This window comes from Paramisgurnus dabryanus, chromosome 9, assembly GCF_030506205.2.
Source record: "Paramisgurnus dabryanus chromosome 9, PD_genome_1.1, whole genome shotgun sequence".
Lineage (NCBI taxonomy): Eukaryota > Metazoa > Chordata > Actinopteri > Cypriniformes > Cobitidae > Paramisgurnus > Paramisgurnus dabryanus.
The window spans coordinates 3,205,141-3,217,590 of record NC_133345.1 but is presented as its reverse complement, the minus strand read 5'-3'; the positions used below and the strand labels follow the sequence as shown (position 1 = coordinate 3,217,590).

The 12,450-nt window shown below is 39.1% G+C and overlaps 3 non-coding genes and 8 pseudogenes across 3 annotated transcripts; all 11 read right to left on the bottom strand.

Moving 5' to 3' along the window:
* Nucleotides 1–59: 59 nt before the first annotated feature.
* LOC135752897 (5S ribosomal RNA) lies at nt 60–178 on the bottom strand. The gene has a single exon (XR_010533380.1). It is a non-coding gene; the product is annotated as a 5S ribosomal RNA (ribosomal RNA).
* A 121-nt stretch (nt 179–299) lies between these two features.
* On the bottom strand, nt 300–418 carry LOC135752868 (5S ribosomal RNA). The gene has a single exon (XR_010533357.1). It is a non-coding gene; the product is annotated as a 5S ribosomal RNA (ribosomal RNA).
* A 125-nt stretch (nt 419–543) lies between these two features.
* Nucleotides 544–662, bottom strand: LOC135752929 (5S ribosomal RNA; annotated as a pseudogene).
* Nucleotides 663–784: 122 nt separating this feature from the next.
* LOC135752918 (5S ribosomal RNA) lies at nt 785–903 on the bottom strand (annotated as a pseudogene).
* A 110-nt stretch (nt 904–1,013) lies between these two features.
* LOC135752939 (5S ribosomal RNA) lies at nt 1,014–1,132 on the bottom strand (annotated as a pseudogene).
* Nucleotides 1,133–1,257: 125 nt separating this feature from the next.
* LOC135752913 (5S ribosomal RNA) lies at nt 1,258–1,376 on the bottom strand (annotated as a pseudogene).
* Nucleotides 1,377–1,493: 117 nt separating this feature from the next.
* Nucleotides 1,494–1,612, bottom strand: LOC135752934 (5S ribosomal RNA; annotated as a pseudogene).
* A 149-nt stretch (nt 1,613–1,761) lies between these two features.
* Nucleotides 1,762–1,880, bottom strand: LOC135752935 (5S ribosomal RNA; annotated as a pseudogene).
* Nucleotides 1,881–2,000: 120 nt separating this feature from the next.
* LOC135752928 (5S ribosomal RNA) lies at nt 2,001–2,119 on the bottom strand (annotated as a pseudogene).
* Nucleotides 2,120–2,239: 120 nt separating this feature from the next.
* LOC135752930 (5S ribosomal RNA) lies at nt 2,240–2,358 on the bottom strand (annotated as a pseudogene).
* Nucleotides 2,359–2,484: 126 nt separating this feature from the next.
* LOC135752904 (5S ribosomal RNA) lies at nt 2,485–2,603 on the bottom strand. The gene has a single exon (XR_010533387.1). It is a non-coding gene; the product is annotated as a 5S ribosomal RNA (ribosomal RNA).
* Nucleotides 2,604–12,450: the final 9,847 nt, after the last annotated feature.

Here is a 12,450-nt window from a genome sequence, read left to right as displayed (position 1 = left end):
TTACAAAAAGGACGTAATTATGGGAAAAAATGACATAAATAAATAAATAATTAATTAAATGCTTACAGCACCTGGTATTCCCAGGCGGTCTCCCATTCAAGTACTAACCAGGCCCGACCCTGCTTGGCTTCCGAGATCAGACGAGAGCGGGCGTGCTCAGGGTGGTGTGGCCGTAAGCGAGTGCCGACTCGATTCGATAGACACTTCAAGACATATGTGGCAACGCCATGACATCAGTGAACGCTTACAGAAAGAACGCATTCATGGGAAAAAATGACATAAATAATTAATTAATTAAATGCTTACAGCACCTGGCATTCCCAGGCGGTCTCCCATCCAAGTACTAACCAGGCCCAACCCTGCTTGGCTTCCGAGATCAGACGAGAGCGGGCGTGCTCAGGGTGGTGTGGCCGTAAGCCAATGCTGACTCGATTCGAGAGACACTTCAAAACTAATGTGGGAACGCGATACCATGGGAAAACGCTTACAGAAAGGACGCATTCATGGGAAAAAATGACATAAATAAATAAATAATTAATTAAATGCTTACAGCACCTGGAATTCCCAGCCGGTCTCCAATCCAAGTACTAACCAGGCCCGAACCTGCTTGGCTTCCGAGGTCAGACGAGAGCGGGGGTGCTCAGGGTGGTGTGGCTGTAAGCGAGTGGTGACTCGATTCGAGAGACACTTCAAGACTAATGTGGCAACGCCATGCCATCAGCCTACGCTTACAGAAAGGAAGCATTTACAAAAAATAACATAAATAAATTAATAATTAATTAATTGCTTACAGCACCTGGTATTCCCAGGCGGTCTCCCATCGAAGTACTAAACAGGCCCGACCATGCTTGGCTTCCAAGATCAGACGAGAGCGGGCGTGCTCAGGGTGGTGTGGCCGTAAGCGAGTGCTGACTCGATTCGAGAGACACTTCAAGACTAAGGTGGCAACGCCATGACATTGGTGAATGCTTACAAAAAGGACGCATTCCTGGGAAAAAAATGACATAAATAAATGCTTACAGCAATTGGTATTCCTAGGCAGTCTCCCATCCAAGTACTAACCAGGCCCGACCCTGCTTGGCCTCCGAAATCAGACGAGAGCGGGCGTGCTCAGGGTGGTGTGGCTGTGAGCGAGTGCTGACTTGATTCGAGAGACACTTCAAAACTAATGTGGCAACGCCATGCCATGGGAGAACTCTTATAGAAAGGACGCATTCATGAGAAAAAATGACATAAATAATTAATTAATTAATTAAATGCTTACAGCACCTGGTATTCCCAGGCGGTCTCCCATCCAAGTACTAACCAGGCCCGACCCTGCTTGGCTTCCGAGATCAGACGAGAGCAAGTGTGCTCAGGGTCGTGTGGCCGTAAACGAGTGCTGAGTCGATTCGAGAGAAACTTCAAGACAATTGTGGCAACGCGATGCCATCGGTGAACGCTTACAGAAAGGACGCATTCATGGGAAAAAATGACATAAATAAATAATTAAATGCTTACATCACCTGGTATTCCCAGGTGGTCTCTCATCCAAGTACTAACCAGGCCCGAGCCTGCTTGGCTTCCGAGATCAGACGAGAGCGGGCATGCTCAGGGTGGTGTGGCCGTAATCGAGTGCTGACTCGATTCGAGAGACACTTCAAGACTAATGTGGCAACGGCATGACATCGGTGAATGCTTACAGAAAGGACATCATCGGAAAAAATGACATACATAAATAAATAAATAATTTATTGCCACATTAGTCTTGAAGTGTCTCAGTGCTTACAGCAACTGGTATTCCCAGGCAGTCTCCCATCCAAATACTAACCAGGCCCGAACCTGCTTGGCTTCCGAGATCAGACGAGAGCGGGCATGCTCAGGGTGGTGTGGCCGTAAGCGAGTGCTGACTCGATTTGAGAGACACTTCAAGACTAATGTGGCAACGCCATGACATCGGTGAATGCTTACAAAAAGGACGCATTCATGGGACAAAAAAATGACATAAATAATTAATTAAATGCTTACAGCAACTAGTATTCCCAGGCGGTCTCCCATCCAAGTAGTAACCAGGCCCGACCCTGCTTGGCCTCCGAGATCAGACGAGAGCGGGCGTGCTCAGGGTGGTGTGGCCGTAAGCGAGTGCTGACTTGATTCGAGAGACACTTTAAAACTAATGTGGCAACGCCATGACATCGGTGAATGCTTACAAAAAGGACGCATTCATGGGACAAAAAAATGACATAAATAATTAAATAAATGCTTACAGCAACTAGTATTCCCAGGCGTTCTGCCATCCAAGTACTAACCAGGCCCGACCCTGCTTGGCTTCCGAGATCAGACGAGAGCGGGCGTGCTCAGGGTGGTGTGGCCGTAAGCAAATGCTGACTCGATTCGAGAGACACTTCAAGACTAATGTGGCAACGCCATGCCATCAGCCTACACTTACAGAAAGGATGCATTTACAAAAAATTACATAAATAAATAAATAAATAATTAATTAAAAGCTTACAGCACCTGGTATTCCCAGGCAGTCTCCCATTCAAGTACTAACCAGGCCCGACCCTGCTTGGCTTCCGAGATCAGACGAGAGCGGGCGTGCTCAGGGTGGTGTGGCCATAAGCGAGTGCTGACTCGATTCGAGAGACACTTCAAGACTAATGTGGCAAAGCCATGACATCTGTGAATGCTTACAAAAAGGACGCATTCATGGGAAAAAATGACATAAATAAATAAATAATTAATTAAATGCTTACAGCAACTGGTATTCCCAGGCAGTCTCCCATCCAAGCACTAACCAGGCCCGAACCTGCTTGGCTTCCGAGATCAGACGAGAGCGGGCGTGCTTTTTTTTTTACAAAATTTTATTTCAAATAAATCTCTGTTTACAACACAATGTATTCACATTATCATTTTAAATACATAACATAGGAGTAAAAATAAAAATGAAAGACATTGTAACTTGTTTTTACAGTTGCAATTCCAGACCACTCAATGTATTTTTTACAAAGGGATTATCCTTCAATATTAACTTATCAAATACTTCCAATTTACCTTCATTATCGAAATACACCTCCAGCTTCTTTACATATTCTTCCAATTTTCTTTTATAATTAACCCACAGGTCCATTTTCTTTCCTCTTTCTCTTACTAAGTTTCTTCTACACCATATTGTAGACCTTGCCACACTTAAAAATATATTTATCACATTTCTCATTTCACATTCTATGTTGACACCAAATAAAAAAACACAATTCCATCTTTGCTCATTCTCGATGTCAACACTTTTCTCACCCATCAATACTTTTACCACATTTTTTATCTTTAACCTAAAAGTCTGTAGTTCTGTACATGATATGAACATATGCAAAATTCCTTCATCTTTGACTAAACAAACTTTACATAGGAGACTTGGTACCATCCCAATTTTATACAACTTTAATTCTGAGAATACAATGTTATGTCTTATACAAAAGTCCAATTTTTCCATCCTTGCATCCATATACCATTTTCTCAAATTTTTCCATAAGATGTTCTTGTCAATATCATTGAAAACTTTTTCCCAGAACTGTGAAGCTATAGGCTCCTTAAAAGCCTCCTTTCTAAAAAGGACATAAAAATCCTTAACATTACATTGATTAAAAAGGGCGTCCTCTCCCTTTTCTTTTAGAAATATCTTAAAGTTTTCTTCATTATTCCCTTTTATCTCTTTTAAAAACCTTTTAATTGTTTTGATTCTAAAACTCTTTTTCTTTAAATCCGGATCTTGTAAACCTAATCCCCCCTCTTCCACCGGCCCTATTATTGTTTCATATGCTATTTTTGATGGTTTAGAATCCCATAAAAAATTTAAAACTGCTGCTTTTATTCTTTTTGTTTTGTTTGTTGGCAAAGGTGTAACCCCTAACACATACCACATTTTAGCCAACATAAGAGCATTTATAACGCACAACAGCTTCCTGCTTCGCTACTGTTCGGACGCTTTTACTTGCGCTCTGTGCTTTGCGCTTTTGCTTTTGCTTTTTCGCTTTTATCTTTTGATTCAACTACCAGCAGTTCAGCACAGTGCTCAAACTAAACAATTGGGCACTCACACTAAAACTACAAATTCCTGGAACTATATTGATATTTGGAACATTCAACAACTTGGGGAATTTGTCAAAGCGGTCTACCAGTCTGCTATTTCCGGCAGCTGACAATCCTAAAACAGGACAACACAGCTGCCCACACTCAAACAGAAGAAAAGAAGAAAGAATGCCTTCTTCTGGATCTAAATCCACCTGCTGCTCAAATTGCCACAGACTTTTACAAAAGATTGCAGTTCTCGAAACAAAGTTACTTGTGGCGCTGCCGACCCTGCCAGAACATACAGCGGAGCTTCATCGTGGTCCTTCTCAACATAAAGCTGGTGAGTCCTGTGAACCTAATGCTTTTAAACAGGTCATAGTGAGCTCAGAGAAACCTAAAGAAATTGAGGACACAAACCGATGGCATAAACAGGGTGCGAGACCCAAAAGTGCTCAAGACATTAGACTGTCACGAGTGTCACAAATTGCTGCATTAGCATCATCTACCCCAGATATGGGTACAACTCGAGTAGCCAATATTGGTTTTCTACCACCCCCTGTACGGCTTGAAAATAGATTTGAAGCACTAATGAGTTTGGGTGAAGAATCCCCAAATGTTAATGGACATAGATCACATCAGTCAGTAGCTTACAGAGCTAACAGGCGCTCAACATCATATAGGCAGCGGCGCTCCGCTCAGACAGCAGCCGAGCCAAACACGCTGATAGTGGGTGACTCTATTATCAGAAACTTTGAAAGCAAGACTACCCGTACATACTGTTTTCCTCGGGCAACGGTTTCTGATGTTAACAAGGAACTTTGCAACATTCTGATGAAACATAAGTCTGTCAGTCGGATTGTCATACATGTGGGAAAGAATGATATTCGGAAAGAGCAGTCTGAGCTCCTTAAGGGGGATTTCAATGAACTTTTTGAAACACTTACAAGACTGAAAGTTCAATTTTTCATCAGTGGACCTCTTCCAGCCCGAGGAACAAATATGTTTTCTCGTCTACTAAGCTTAAATTCATGGCTGCAAAAAACCTGCACCATGAGAGGACTGAATTACATTGACAATTTCAATATCTTCTGGAGTCAAAGGCAACTTTTTAACACAGATGGTATCCACCCAAACAAACTAGGTGCTAGGTTGCTTAAAGACAATATCTTTTTCTCCATGCATCATCCATCAGCTGAGTGTGCCAGTCCACTACTGAACAGCGGAAATGACCACAGGATTTTACACCAGCACCTGGATGGACATTCAGATGACAAGGATAAAACTCTGCAGTCACAACTACTGTTCACAGACACAGCTCAGGCTGAGCCCTGCCCACAGACCTCGCTACAGCTGGATTGTGAATCAACACCCAAGGACGTTTCTGTTGATAATGACCAGAGGAATGATAACACTCCCTCCCAGCCTTCAGGAACACCAGAATCACAGCTGATGTCATCACACTCTCTCTCCCTCTCTCCAACATCACCACTTCTGGGCTTTTCAGAGAAAATGGAGAAACTGGTATCTGCTGGAACAAAGCTCTCCCACTCTATTGCTGCGAGTCCCCAAATATCAACCAAGAAACGGCGGGCTCCTCAACCACCAAAGCCTTCGGGCCCAGCCCGCCCTCCCCCTCCATCTCAGAGAGCACTCCGACCTCTGCCTCAACGTCAGGGATCACACCAGCCCTCATCTGCAAACAGCACTGGTAACTGATGTGTGTTGGGTTCCCGCTACGTCAGCAGTAACAATCATAAATATTTTAAGAACAAGCGGGCGCCCGATGTCCCTTTAGCTTTCCCTATCTCTGTCCTGACATGTGATAGAAAGATGAAGGCCGTCTCCAGCCGCACAGCAATTCTATCTAATCTACTGCCTATTATACGTCATTCTGAGATTGATACAGTTCCAAAACCAGTTACTGTTAAGTTAGCACTTCTGAACATCCGTTCACTAAAGAACAAATCCTTTTTAGTTAATGATCTTATCACCACTAACAACCTGGACTTTATGTTTCTAAATGAAACTTGGTTAGATGACAGCTGCAGTGCTACAGTCCTCAATGAATCAGCCCCACCCAACTTTACCTTTATAAATGTCTGTAGAGCTGTTAGAAGAGGTGGAGGAATAGCTGCTTTATTCAAAGATGCCTTTCAATGCAAGCAAGTGTTACTTGGTGATTACCAGTCTTTTGAATATTTGTGTATTGCTCTAAAAGGTACACCACGCATTCTGTTTACAATTATTTATAGACCTCCCAAATACACCTCAGCATTTGTTGATGAATTCACAGAACTTTTATCAACAATTTCCTCTGAATCTGATTATTTTGTTATTGCTGGAGATTTCAATATTCATATAGACAATTCAGAAAACAATACTGCGATTGAACTGTTAAATGTTTTAAACACTTTTGATCTGACCCAACACGTGCAAGGTCCTACACACAATCGGGGACACACTCTTGATCTGCTCATTAGCAAGGGTCTAAACATTTCATCCACTGTAATCAAGGATGAAGCGCTATCTGACCATTTCTGTGTTTACTTTGATTTATTGATCTGTCCTGCCACTGATGCTAGATCTGTCTATATAAAAAAAAGGTTCATAAATGAGAACACCAGTGAGGTATTTATGAATGCTATGTCAATGTTGCCAAACATATCCGCAGACTCTGTTGATGTTCTCCTTGAAAACTTTAACATAAAAGTTAAAGATGCTATTGATGATATAGCTCCAGTAAAGGTCAGGGTAATCACTGGCAGACGTAAAGCACCCTGGAGAAACACAACAGCAGTACAGCACATGAAAAGAACATGCAGAAAAAGTGAACGTATGTGGCGGAAAACAAAACTTGAAGTACATTATAGCATCTATAAGGACAGTCTTCGTGCTTTCAATGTAGAACTAGGCACAGCTAGACAGACCTTCTTCTCCAATATTATAAATAACAACATAAACCACACTCGCACTCTTTTTGCTACTGTAGAGAGACTAACAAACCCCCCAAATCAAGTTCCTAGTGAAATGCTCTCTGACAACAAATGCAATGAGTTTGCTAAGTTTTTCTCTGAGAAGATCAGTAATATCAGAATGGCAATCAATACGACCTCAAATTGTACTGTGGTCAGTCAGATATCATTGCAACAACCTCAGAAATTAGCCATTCTCTCAGAATTTGACATAATTGATATAAAAACCTTGGAAGAAACAGTACAACATCTTAAAGCATCAACTTGCAGCCTTGACACTATCCCCACATCTTTTCTCAAAAAGGTGCTTAACTGCTTAGAAACTGACCTCTTAAAAATAGTAAACACCTCTCTGATCACAGGCACTTTTCCAGAGTCATTAAAAACAGCAGTTATTAAGCCTCTCCTAAAAAAGAGTAACCTAGACAAAACCATACTTAGCAACTACAGACCTATCTCAAATCTTCCGTTTATAAGCAAGATCGTTGAAAAGGTTGTTTTCAATCAGCTGAACAAATTCTTAAACTCAAATGGCTATCTGGACAACTTTCAATCTGGTTTCCGTCAGCATCACAGCACAGAGACAGTGCTCATAAAGATAATAAATGATATTCGCTTAAACTCTGATTCGGGTAAAATATCAGTGCTGGTGCTACTAGATCTTAGTGCTGCCTTTGACACAGTAGATCACACCATACTCATACATAGACTGGAAAACTGGGTAGGGCTCTCTGGGATGGTTCTTAAATGGTTTAAAACATACTTACAAGGAAGAGGTTACTATGTGAACATAGGTAACCATAAATCTGAGTGGACATCCATGACATGTGGAGTCCCACAGGGTTCAATTCTTGCACCGCTTCTGTTTAATTTGTATATGCTCCCACTTGGTCAAATAATGAAAAAGAACCAAATTGCTTACCACAGCTATGCAGATGACACCCAGATATACTTAGCCCTGTCACCCAATGACTACAGCCCCATTGACTCTCTATGTAAATGCATTGATGAAATTAACTGTTGGATGCGTCAAAACTTCCTCCAGTTAAACAAAGACAAAACCGAAGTCATTGTATTTGGAAATAAAGATGAAACTCTCAAAATTAACACATACCTTGACTCTAGGGGTCTAAAGACACAAAATAAAGTCAGAAATCTTGGTGTAATTTTAGAGTCTGACCTTAATTTCAGTAGTCACGTGAAAGCGATAAGCAAATCAGCTTACTACCATCTCAGAAATATTGCCAGAATTAGATGTTTTGTCTCAAGACAGGACTTAGAGAAACTTGTTCATGCTTTCATCACCAGCAGGGTGGATTACTGCAATGGTCTCCTTACTGGGATCCCCAAAAAGACCATTAGACAGCTGCAGCTCATACAGAACGCTGCTGCCAGAATTCTGACCAGAACCAAAAAATCTGAGCACATCACTCCAGTCCTCAGGTCCTTACACTGGCTTCCTGTTACATTTAGAATAGACTTTAAAGTATTGTTACTCGTTTATAAATCACTTCATGGCTTAGGACCCAAATACATGACAGATATGCTAACTGAATATAAACCTAACAGATTACTCAGATCATTAGGATCAGGTCAGTTAGAAATACCAAGGGTTCACTCAAAACAAGGTGCGTCAGCATTTAGCTTTTATGCCACCTCTAGCTGGAATCAACTTCCAGAAGAGATCAGATGTGCTTCAACAGTAAACACTTTTAAATCTAGATTAAAAACACATCTGTTTAACTCTGCATTTACTGAATGAGCACTGTGCTGCTTCACACTGACTGCACCTTTAACTCAAGTCACTTTTACTCCTGTTTTATTCTTTTTAACATTTTAAACTGTTTTATTAAAATCACATTTATTTTCTTTAATTGTTATTTTAAATTCTCATGTATCTTTGTCTTTATTGTGATCTTATCGTGTAAATCTTATTTTTACATTTTCTTTTTTTTTTATATATTGTTTTCTCATTTCTGTGTAAAGCACTTTGAATGACCTCTGTGTATGAAATGTGCTATACAAATAAACTTGCCTTGCCTTGCCTTGCCTTGCCTTGCCTAAAACTAATACTTTTCCTCTTAACGTTAGATCTCTTTGTTTCCAAAAATTTAAAACTCTTTCCATATTTCCAACCACTTCTTCCCAGATCAAATCCCTCATAATTTTTTCATTTTTTCCAATTCTTACCCCTAAAATTTTCAAGCTTTCTTCTTTATTAAATGGGTAGAAACTTTCAATTTTTTCTCCCTCCCCTATTTGCATATAAGCTGTTTTCTGTATATTTATTTTTGCCCCTGAATATTTTTCTAAAATTTCCATTGCTTTCCTGACACTTTCAATATCTCTCACTATTAATGTGGTGTCATCTGCATATTGGTATATTTTTTGTAGTTCTTCATTTTCTTCTAGATCTATCCCCTTAATTTCCTTTTCTTCTCTTATTGCCAGCCCAAGCATTTCAGCCACAAGACTATACAATTGAGCTGACAATGGACATCCTTGTCTAATGGATCTAGTTATACTAAAGGCCTCAGTTATAAACCCATTACACTTTAATTGACTTTTGGCTCCACTATATAGAATTTTCAACCATTTTATAAAGTTTTCTCCAAAATCAAACTTTTCTAAAATCCCAAATAAAAACTCATGCTCTACTCTATCAAATGCTTTTTCAAGATCGAGACTTATAACATACCCACTTTTCTTTTTAGCCATCATATAACTCATCACATCCCTTATGTTGCAAACAGTATCTGTAATGTCCTTTCCTTGTATCGCATATGCCTGATTTGTTTCTATTATATTAGGTAAAATTTCCTTCAATCTATTGGCTAAAATCTTCGCTATAAGTTTAAAATCTGTATTTAACATAGTTAATGGTCTATAATTTTGTAAATCATGCTTATCTCCCTTTTTCTTATAAATCAATTTAACAATCCCTATTCCCATGAGATTACTTGTTTCCTTTTTTTTTTTTAAATCTCATCAAACACTTCTTTCAAGATCGGTACCAACACTTCCTTAAAGTTTTACAGGCAATCCGTCTCTTCCTGGACTTTTACAATTCTTCAACTGCATTATAGCTTCTTCTATTTCTTCCTCTTTAATATGTTCGTCACTGAATTTTTTTATCATCTGTGTCCAACTTCTTCTTAATTTTTCCTATTAAAAATTATTTTTCATCTTCTCCTATTCCTTCTTTACTAAACAACTTCTTATAAAATTCCATTATTTCTCTTAAAATTACTCCTGTTTCTTTAACCATTTCCCCATTCCTCCCTTTTAATTCTTTGATCAAACTAGCCCTCTGTCTATTTTTCTCCAGATTAAAGAAAAACTTTGTGCACTTTTCCCCCTCTACCATATATTTAGCTTTACTTCGTATCATTGCCCCTTTAAATTTTTTCTCCTCTATTTCTCTTAGTTTTTCTTCTAATATTAATGTTTTCTGGATGTTTTCTCCTCCTTCATTTACAATCTGTTTTAATTCATTTCTTATTTCTTTCTCCTTAGCAGTTTTTGCCCTTTGCACTAATTTACTCAAGTCTCTTGCATATTTCCCTATTCTGTATTTAACATTATCCCACCATATTCTCTTATCTTCTTTGTACATTGAAGTTTTTTGTTCCTCTTTTATCAATTCCTTAATTCTTTTCTTAAAACCCACCTTCTTTAAAAGGTCTGTATTTAAAATCCACAAACCTGGTCCCCTCTTCACTCCACTTAGATCCATATGTCCCCATAAAATTTATGATCACTAAGAGACGTTTCTTTATAATAAATATTATCAACTACTTTCATAAAGTCCCTGTTACAAATCATAAATCTATTTTGCTTCTACAAATACAATTTTTAACTATTTGTTCTCGTGAGAATTCTTTGATACCTTCATTCCTTTCTCTCCAAATATCCACTAAGTCATTTTCTTACATCAAACTTTTAAGCTCTTTTCTTCCTCTATCCGATTTGAAAATCATCCCTTCTGCCATATCCATTTTGCCAAATACAGTGTTAAAATCCCCCATTATTAAAACCTTTCCCCACTTTTCAATTAATGCCTTTAATGTGTTAAAGAATACTACTTTTTCTTTTTCTACTATAGGTGCATGAACATTACATAAAACAAATCTATCCGCTTCTTCATTCATTTCTATTGCCATACATTTACCTTCACCATCATTATAAACCTCCTTCACATTCTCACACACTCCTTTTTTAATTAAGTGTGCTTGCAAAAGCACACTTATTGTTCTTCTTAAGTTTAATTCTTCTTCTTCTTATTATTATTCCCGGGTAGATTTTTTGTGTCAGCTCTAGCGACCAGACCGTTTGACGCAGAGACACCGTTCAAACTTTAAAATGTTCGGGCAGTACCGGTGTAAGTTGCTTGAGAAGATGATGTCACAGATCCATGTCGTTTTTCCACCATATTGGATAGAACACAAACACAGAAACATGTCTATATTATGTTATTTCCACTTTAAAATGTCCAATTAAAACCTGTGTAAAAAAAATGTCATTAGCTTTTACCAGTAGAGGGCAGCCCAAGCGTGTTTAATTGCCTTCACACGTGACTAGACCGAAACTAAGTGCGTGCCTATTGAAAACTATATATACTGAGGATTATTTGATACTAAATCCGATGGAATATTAATATTTCTCATATACGTTTGTTTACAAAACTGCAAATGGATTTTATATTCTGAAGGCTGAATCAACGCAAGCTCTCTGGAGAATGTGCAGTCTCACATACAGGTATGTTTCGGGGATTCAGACGTAAAACCCTTTCTTTTATTTCAGTAATATGTTGCATGACAAGTTTAATTCCCTTTTTCATCAATGTAATACATTGTAAATGTATTAGTTTGTAAAGACGCGTCAGTTTCGCGTCCTCGCGTAACAGTGATCGTTTGGCATCGGCTCTATAACAGCTGCATGGTTTAAATGATTGTGAATTGACGCGAAAAAGTGTCACTTTACCTTAAATCATGCATGTGATGCCAAGTGTATTTAAACAGTCATGACTTTGAGAAATTTATGACACATTAAAACACAGCTTGCCACAGCTAGAAGACTGTGTATATTCCATTTACAGAATCTTCAGATAAGAAAAGCTATATATCTAAATCGTATGCTTAACTAACGGGAACACGATTGCATTATGCTGTCAATCATTATGCTGTCAATCACTCAGCGAAGCATTGATTTCACATGGAAAGCAAGAGGACAGGGTCGCAATCTTGATGTGCGTGCATATTTTGCATGAAATGCAGAGCGCGAGTCACCCCTTCACATGTATTCGCGCTTTGGTCTGCCTGCGTCAAGATGCGAAGACTGACATTGGCGAGTTAAGAGACCACAAACTCTATGGCTGTTTTAACTTTATTTATTGTATTTCCAGCTTACAATAACAACTTCTTTTCCGACA